Source organism: Equus caballus, chromosome 13 (assembly GCF_041296265.1).
Source record: "Equus caballus isolate H_3958 breed thoroughbred chromosome 13, TB-T2T, whole genome shotgun sequence".
In the NCBI taxonomy this organism is placed as follows: domain Eukaryota; kingdom Metazoa; phylum Chordata; class Mammalia; order Perissodactyla; family Equidae; genus Equus; species Equus caballus.
In genome coordinates this window covers 32,347,830-32,357,145 of record NC_091696.1, presented here as the reverse complement: position 1 = coordinate 32,357,145, position 9,316 = coordinate 32,347,830, and positions in this window count along the sequence as shown.

The following is a 9,316-nucleotide window of genomic DNA, read 5'->3' as shown; positions in this document are numbered from 1 at the left end:
AGGTCTTCGGTCATATTCAGAAAGGGTTCATTATTTCAGGTGAGATAGTGACACTGGGATTATATGTTTTAAACAGTTTTACCTTTCAGAGATCCAGACTGAACTATTTACAGATGAAATTATATCGTGTCTGGGACTTGCTTCGGAACAATCCAGAGTTGGGGTGGGAGAGGCAAGGAGAGCTGGAGGAACAGATGAAATGAGGTTGTCCACAAACTGAGAACGCGGGAGCTGCTGGGATCCATCGTGCCAGGCTCCGCTTTCAGATGGAGTCGATACCTTACAAAATAAAATCCTTAAGTAACGGCTCAGCAATACAAAGAGGAGGCCAGAAAAAAAAAGGCCAAAGGTTAAAAAGCTGCTGAATCCAGTTGCAGGTATATAGTGTTCAATGTCCTATCCCTTCTAATTGTCTGCGTATTTGATCATTTTCATAATAAAGGATTAAAAATGAATGGCCGAGTGAGTGAGTAAATAGAAGAATAACACAAAATTCAGGAAAGCAGCAGCCTTGCAGGGAGAAGGGGAGAGATGCACACACGGAGCCAGCACAGTATGGAAAAACGCTGTTTCTTAAAAAGCTGGGGCGCTCACAGAAGTTCATCTTAGTAACGTGCCGCATAAGCTGTGAACGCATGCTCTGTTCGTTATTCACTTTTATGGATGCTACCAAAAAATTGTAAAAATACTTTTCTCTTTCTTTCCTCCTTCCTTCCTTCCTTCCTAGCTTCCCTCCCTCCTTCCCTCTTTTCCTTCCTTCCTTCCTTCCTTCCCTCCTTCCTTCCTTTTTCTTCTTTCTTGATTAGACAGCGTTCAAGACAGTTTGTGATCCCCCTGCAAGACTGTGCCTTGTCCCTGGGCCCCTGGGGAGTCTCCATGAATGCATCCCGCCTTAAAGTAGAGCTGGTTTAGGGACGGGATGTGGGAGCTGACATCACACCTCTGCTTCTTTCCTGGAAGAAGGTGAAAGAGGGTTCCTGGTGGTGGGAGTCTAATCAGAACTAACCCAATAAGGAGTAAACATCACAGGCATCACCCTGGCAGGTTAGTGATCCCTTCCTCCCTCCTTGCCTTTATTCTTCCCTTCCTTCCTCCCTTTCTCTTTTTCTCTTTTTTCTTTCACGATGACCTTCAATTTCAAAAGACTCCACTAGTTTTCCATCTTCCTGAGAGGAAGGTTTGACCCTTTTGAATTTTGAGAGTAATAAGAACAAAGATTTTTTTTTTTTTTTAAAGATTTTATTTTTTTTATTTTTTCCTTTTTCTCCCCAAAGCCCCCCGGTACATAGTTGTGTATTCTTCGTTGTGAGTCCTTCTAGTTGTGGCATGTGGGACGCCGCCTCAGCGTGGTTTGATGAGCAGTGCCATGTCCGTGCCCAGGATTCGAACCAACGAAACACTGGGCCGCCTGCAGTGGAGCGCGCGAACTTAACCACTCGGCCACGGGGCCAGCCCCAAGAACAAAGATTTTTATGAATTGTGAAAATACTGTGAGAGCAGGCAGTCTCCCTCAGTGTGACAGGTGGGGAAGATGTGGCCGACAGGAGGCAGAGACAGGTCAGTGAGAGGAGGCAGAGGACAGACAGCCAGGACCCAGGACGGGCCTCCCAATTCAACAACATGGAGGAGGACTCACCAGAATGACATCATTTATTCCTGCTGTGTGACTTCTGACGAGTCAGTACCCCTCTCTGAGTGGCAATTTTCTCTCCTGTAAATTGGAGTAAACCAGGTACTGCCAACTACAAGGGACAGGCGGAGAAAGCAAAGGAGTGAAGTGGGTCGAGGGGTCCAGGTTAACCAGGGAACGTGGACCTAATCTAACTGGGCAGCCCGGATGCTGCTCCACGCTGGACTGGAGGCCCAGTGGGGCCTGAGCCTTCATTTCTATCTGAGGAAAATAAAAGTCTGACATTTGAAAGGGAAATCTCCCTATTTTCAAATGCTGACAATTAATTCAATTTAAAGAGAAAACAACAACAAAAAGAAAAAAAATAAAACAGTATGCAGCTGCAAACTAAAATGATCTCTGAGTTGAAGCTGGGATTCTGTTTGTAAACCACCCTTTCTCAATCTCTGTATTAGATAATAGAGAATATCTAAAGAATCTCCCCAGTTTTAACACTCTCTGTTAAAACAATTTGACTCAGGGGTTAAGAAGACGTGTTTTGGAGTCAGAAAGACCGGGGTTCAAACCTAAGGGTTTCCTCTTCCTGGCTGTGTGACCTTGGACAAGTTCCTTAACCTCTCTGAGCTTCTGTAGCCTCTCTTGATATTACACACCTGCAAGGATGAAATGAGAAAATACACAAAATGCCAGGCACAGTGCCTCCCACAGAGTGTGTGCTCGGTAAATGACATTGTAACTCTTTGCCTTCAAGGAGATATGTCAGCCGCAGACTTTTACCTCCAGACGACCCTAAGCAAATAGATAATTAATTGAGTGAACTTCCTGTTGCGTGGGTTCCCCAGGAAGCACAGCAAGAGATTCCACTGTGGGCGCATCAGCCACGACACACATGATGCAGAAAGAGGTCAAGACAGCTACTGCCGCGACGTGCTGCTCCTGAGCTCATCGGCTGGACCACAGGGTCCGGGGACCTGGAAGATTTGAGGCCTGTGGGGAAAACATGGAACTGGTGCCTATGACTCAACTCGGAGCAAGTCCATATTTCATTTAAAAATATTTTTTTTACATATTTTTCCTTTAGGAGTAATTTTAGATTTACAGAATAGATTTAAAGATAGTACAGAAGATTCCCACGTACTCTCATCTGGTTTCCCCCGTTGTGACATCTTACACAGCCATGGTAAATTTGTCACAACTGAAAAACCAACATCGGTACATTATTATGAACTAAATTCTAGATTCCATTTTGTGTGTGTGTGTGTGTGTGAGGAAGATTGGCCCTGAGCTAACATCTCTTTCCAATCTTTCTCTCTTTACTTGAGGAAGATTGGCCCTGAGCTGACATCTGTGCCAATCTTCCTCTATTTTATATGTGGGATGCCACCACAGCATGGCTTGATGAGCGGTGTGTAGGTCTGTGCCAGGATCCGAACCAGTGAACCCCAGGCCACCAAAGTGGAACATGTGAGCTTAACCGCTATGCTACCAGCCAGCCTCTAGATTCCGTTTTAATGTCACCTGTTTTTCCACTCATAGCCTCCTTCTGTTCCAGGATCCAGTCGGGTGCCATGTTGCATTTAGTCGTCCTGTCTCCCCAGTCTCCTCTGATCTGTCAGTTTCTCAGACGTCCCCTGCTTGTCATGACCTTGAAGCCCTGAGGCTCCCAGCCAGGCATCCTGGAGAATGTCCTCCGGTCTAGGTTGTCTGATGAATTTCTCACGCTCGGACTGGAGTGGGAAGTTTGGGGAGGAGGAGCACGGAGGTGAGGTGCCCTCCGCATCACAGCAGCTCGGGGGTCCTGAGAGCCTCGTGGCAGGCCTGGCGGTGGGAGCCTCCCCTACCTGGTGCAGGTGGCGTTCTCCAGCTTCCTCCACTGTCCCATTACAATTTTCTCCCTTTCCGTACTTTCTTCTTTGGAATCAAGCCACTAAGTGAAGCCACCCTTGGTGGGGGGTGTGGGCCGATGAGGAAGATTAAGTTCTAGCTCCTGAAAGGGGAGTATTTACCTGCATTAATTGGGATTCTTCTGTGAGTAACAAACTTGCATCTCGTGTGAAACAGAACCTCCGTGAAAATGGAGGCCAGGGAGGCGGAGCGCTTGCCCAAGGTAACTCAATTTATACATAGCGAAGCCTGGGTTCAGGTCACCGTCTCTCTGACCCCAGTGCCCATCTTCTTTCCACTGCTCGGGTGCCAGACGCTACCAGCACTGCCCTCGCCCCTTCTTCTGCCTCAGTTTCCTCCTTGGGAAACCATGAGTTGTCCATGAGGTCATCTTTGCCATCTCCTTCCGGTCTAAAATGGTTGGTTTCTGTCACCTGTGAAGCGAGTTAAATCACTGACACATAGAGCAGCCTGGTGGGTCTTTCTCAGAAGTGCTGTGTCCTTGTGGTCATCAAGCCTGTGTAAGGCCCGCGTCGCACATGTTTCCAGGTACTGGTGAAATCCTCTGGGGACCACAGCCATCCCTGCCTCCACTGTCAGTGAGGTGCGAAATGCACTTACCAAGCTCCCTGAGCCCTGGAAAGGAAAATGCATGAGGAAGGACAGAAAACAGTGTTTTGGTGATTACCTGGAACTTCACGGAAACAGCAGTAATTTCCTAGACTCTGTCTTTCCAGCTGGGGCACAGTCACATCTCATTAATCCTCACAATACTCTCATTTTTGGATATTTCACTGATCAGGATCCTCTTTATTGCAAGGGTCAAAATTCCAGCCTAAGTTAACTCGAGCAAAAAATAGAAGCTATCATTCCATCTAACGGAAAAGTCTAGTTATGGTTGTTTCAGATGCAGCTGGATCCAGGAGCCTCAAAGACATCATCAGGAGTCTTCCTTCTTATTTTTAATCTTTACTCTTCTGTGTTGGCTTCAGTCTTGAGCAGGCTTTCCCTAATCTGACATGGTACCCTCCAGCTCTCTAGGCTTCTATCTTGTGGGCATAACAACACTAATAGAAAAATAAATGCCTCTGTGCTGATAGTTCCAGCTAAAGTCTCCATCCCAATTCTGATTGTCCAAAATGTGGTCACAGACTGTATCAGTTACCTATTGCCACAAAAATATTGAGCAACAAACAATCACAAGGCCTTGGTGGCATATAAAAATATTCCTCATGCATCTGGGGTCACTTGGGGGTCAGCTGGTGGCTCTGCAGATCTTGGGTGGTCTCGCGCACATATCTGGAAGTTGATTGGCTACCAGTCGAGGCAACTGGCGTGACCTGGCTCTGCTCCACAGGTCCCTCCTCCTCCCGCAGGCTAGCTTGGGCGTGTTCTCATGGTGACGGCAGAGGCACAGGAGTAGCAACCGAAAGCACACCAGACCTCACCAGCACAGTGACTCACCGTTGCTTCCACTACGTCCAATTGGTCAAAACACATCACAGCCAGCCCCGATGTCAGGGGTGGAGAAATAGACCCCGCCTTTTGGTGAGAGAAATGCAATGGCGTGCATGCAGGGAGGGTGAAGAACAGTGTCCCTGACCCTGTCCTTCTCACCCCGCTGACCCACACTGGTCTGGGGTGAGCCAGCCACGGGCCGCGCGCCCGTCTCTGAGTTGGGATGTGACAATCCGCTTCTTCCGAGAGGACAAGTCCATTGGGGCTATTTCCCCAGAGGAAGATTGAGGTTCAAAAGAACAGAAATACACTACAATATCCCCAAACCCACTTGACAGATGGGAAAAGAGACTCAGCCGAGACCTATGACTTTGGGGGTCACAGCTGGAAGGTGGCCAAATTGCGTTTGGAGCGCAGACCTGTCTTCCCCCCAAGTCCGTTCATTTTACGTCCCATCCCACTTCGTCCCGAGTACCGTCCCCTCCTTCACGTGCTTCGACATCTTTTTACTCCATTTAAGCATCCTAATAAACTGAACTTTCTTATTGCCTTCTGTGTATTATTTCATTTTGTCATTTTTCCTAATATTTTAGCTAAAGTTGGTGAGCGCGTTATCAATTTTTGCCACTTTTAAAAAAGATGCTCTTTAGCTGAATTTATTTCGACATGTTATCCCTCTCTAAAACTCTTTTGCTTTTAAGTGGGAACTGTGGAGTCTTGATGTTAGGGAGTTTGAAAGACGAGGACCGCCAATCTGTAAACAAAGGCGACAGCATCTCCTTCTCCTTGGCAAATTTTGTGCCTGGGCAATTTGGAGACACTTGGCAAGAATGTGCCTTGTCACTGAATGCCCAGACTTCCTGAAAATCCTCTTTCCATCTCCCTGCGAATCAATCCTCCATCACAGGCAGCAGCTTCCTGAAGCTAGCGAAAACCTTCTAAAGGGACAATTTGAATTTCACTCCCCTTCCTGAGCCTGTGTTTAGACGGGAGCCGATATTGAAGGGTTTGGCAGCATCTAATCTCTGCAATAAATTCTCCTAAGAGCTGAAGTCTCTCCTCTTGCAGGAGGCTGGGCTTCTTGAATGGCCTGTGATGCGGCTGCTGAGAGGAGAGAGGGGCAGGACACAGCAGGGAAGACTTGAGGAACCCTCTCCCAGGCGCAGGGAGTCAGAGCCAGAACTTCAATGCCATCAGAAGAGTTTCCAAGACAAGGGGTTATGCCCTGGAAAAGCTGCCACCCAAAAAGCAATTCCATGAGTGGCCCAAGGAGGCCCAGAACAGCTCTTGTTTATAACACCAGGCAGCAGCAGGCTCAGGCTCCTCGTTTGCACGGAATGTTGACCTTGCACTCGTCTGGGAATTGCAGAACCAATTTTTTTCATTCACTCCACAAGCATTTATTGAGCACCTACTAAGTGTCAAGCACTAGAGCTCCACAATGGGTAAGACAGACAAGACTCCTGCCCTCGTGGAGCTGGGATCTTGTCATTCCCACAAGGAAGAAGCCATGGCATGTGGCTGGAGGGTCAGGACCAGGAACGAAAAAGCAAATGCTGGAAACTGGAGGTCGCTGATGAGGTCTGCAGCCAGACAAAGGGGTCATGAGCAGTGGGCAAGCCAGTTAGGTGCTGACTAGAAAGACGGGGGAGCCTGGAAAGCGCTGGATGGGTGCCAGGGCAAGCGGTTCTCAGGTGTATGTTCAGCAAATGCCTGCTGAAACATCTTTTTTGTACCAAGCCTTACTGGGCGTTGGGAACACACAAGGGACCAGGATGCCCAAGGTCATTGCTGTCACTGAGAATATGTTTAGTGAGGGCAACAGATGAGGAGACAGGGCAGGGCCCCTGGGATGACTGAGAAAGCCCATGGGCTCTGGGAGCAGAGGAGGGGTAGGCTCCTAATGGGGTAGAAGACGGGGAGGGAGTCAGTGGGTGAGGACAGCCAAGGCCAGTAACGGTGTAGGGGGTGTGGCTGGGCAGGCTGTTCCTGGCCAAGGGTCCACTCTCAGCAAAGCCCAAAGCAGAGCACGCACAGCAGGTTGAAGGTCCCGCTCAAAGCCCAGTGCAGCTGGAGGGAGGACGTACAGCAAAAGATGAGGCTGGAGAGTCAAGCAGCAGCTCAGATGAGGATCTTTGAATCTTTGCGATGGAGTCTGGACTTCTTCCTCAGGTCAATGAGAAACGAGAGGGGCATAACCCGGCCAGACTTACGGCATAGAAGGATCCCCACATCCGTAGCGTGCCCCGTGGATAAGAGAGAACAGGACTGGAGACAGGGAGCCAGTTCAAGAGAGGCTGTTTTGGCAAGGCAGAGGCCCTCCCGCTGGGCGTGAGCTGAAGCTGCTGTGTGCTTATGGGTCGCGAGTGAGCGGGAAGCCTGCAGCCCGCAGAACAGTGGCTTTGAACTGGTGCCGTGCGGAGCTCCAGGAAAGGGGCCTTGAGGGGCTTCCCTGGGGGACAGCAAGGAGGGGAATTAGGGGGCCAAGTGGCAAGGGTGGTATTTGGAGCTAAGCAGGGCATCCTTTCCACCTGAAGCCCTTTACTTTATCAATCTGATGTGAAATTTGGTTGGAAAAAAATAGATTCAACTACTAATGAAGAATGCGTCTTGATGCGTTTGGACCAGGAGACTTGGAAGGGCTCTCTCGCCTTGGTTCTCCGGTTCTGTGAAGCAGAATCGCTCAGGGAGGCTCTGGCTTTGCTCCCGGAGGCTGTGCAGGGTGTGAGCTGGGGCACAGCAGAGAAGCCCAGAAGACGTGATCAATGAAACACAGGCCCTGGGAGATGCTGTCAGGGCCCCACTCTGCTCTCAGCCTGCACATGATGATAAAAAACCTCACAGGAAAGGGAGAGGACACGCCAGGCAATTGCCTCACAGGCAAGCCTCCCAAGGCAACCGTCCTCGCTCACAGCCCAGCTCCTGGCAATGCGGTGGAAACGCCGTATTGGAAAACGGGGCAATTAGAGTTTCCAACAAGCAGTTACAAAAGCTGGAGGATTTCTTTGAAGCTGCTCTGAGCCGGGATAGAGCGAGAAGACACAGGAGGAAGAAAACCACCTCCCGCTTCCGGCAGGCAGACTCGGCTGGCGTTTAAGGGTACCTACCGGCAAGTGCAGGGGGATTCCTGTGGGCTTCTCTCTCACTGAATATACCAGAAACACTGGGAAGTGGGGGTCTTTCTGGGGAGGTGACATCCCTAGACCCCTGGATACCAGAAGGGGACCCCCCGCACAGGGCAGGGTAGAATAGCATTTAAAGCCCATCTTTACTACTCCTGTTGGCAAAACAGCTCGATGTCTCTGTGTCTCAGTTTCTTCTGATATAAAATGGATTTCTAACAATAGAAACTCTCTCGTAGTGTTGATGCAGGATTAAATGAGTCAGTACAATGCACGATGCTCAGAACAGTGCCCAGCACTTAGTGCTGATAATTGTTAGTTCCTGGTACATCGAATGCTAAAGTCACTGTATCTTGGGGACAGTGGTGCTCCTTCTGGTTTGCAGTGGGGGTGTCTCAGGATTGGAAAGGAAAGGAGGCACATCCTTATCCCTCCAAACAAAAGGGAGACTGGACCAAAAGACTCCAGCAGGAACCAGGGTTTCCAACATGTGGCCATGTGGCAAAGCCAGGATTTCCCCAAACACAATCTGCCTGCAATTATGTTACTTTACATACCTAGTGAACAGCTATGTGTTTGTTTTCCTCCTTCTGTGGAAAGAAGATTCTCATTGTCTGGAGGAAAAAACCTAATGTGCCAGGCGTACTGACAGAACCTTTTACGGAAAACAAAACTCCCAAACTTCTCGTCAAGGGTTCTTCATCCTGTTTTTAAATGCTCACAGGAAGGCCAGGCTGACACATGATTGACAGAGAGAGCTACGCTTGCCTCTGGGTGCGTGTGCACGTGTGCGAGTGTATGTGCGCGCATGCAGGCCAGCACATGACCGTGCGGCGTGTGTGTGCTTACCTGCTGTTGTATCTCAGCCTAAACAAAGACTCAGACTTGTTTATGTGTGAATAATGAGCTGGTGGGGCCAGAAGGCCACCCCCTCCAATCTGTTCGCAGAGATCGATTTGCAAATAAGACTTGGGGAGGATCGTGTCAAAACGAGTTGGGAAGACAGGATGGAGAGGACAATCTATTCCCCCGGATCATGACTGGTTCAGGGGCCAGAACGCGATAGCAGCTGGACAATGCCAGTCTTCCCAGAGACTTTCGTGAGTCTTCTCGAATGAAACTCTCTCTCTTCACAGGTCTCCAAAGCCAGTAGGACTTAAGCTGGGTGATGCCAGGGGCCATCTTGGCAACCACTAATTGCGACTTGGCCTGAGAATGAAGC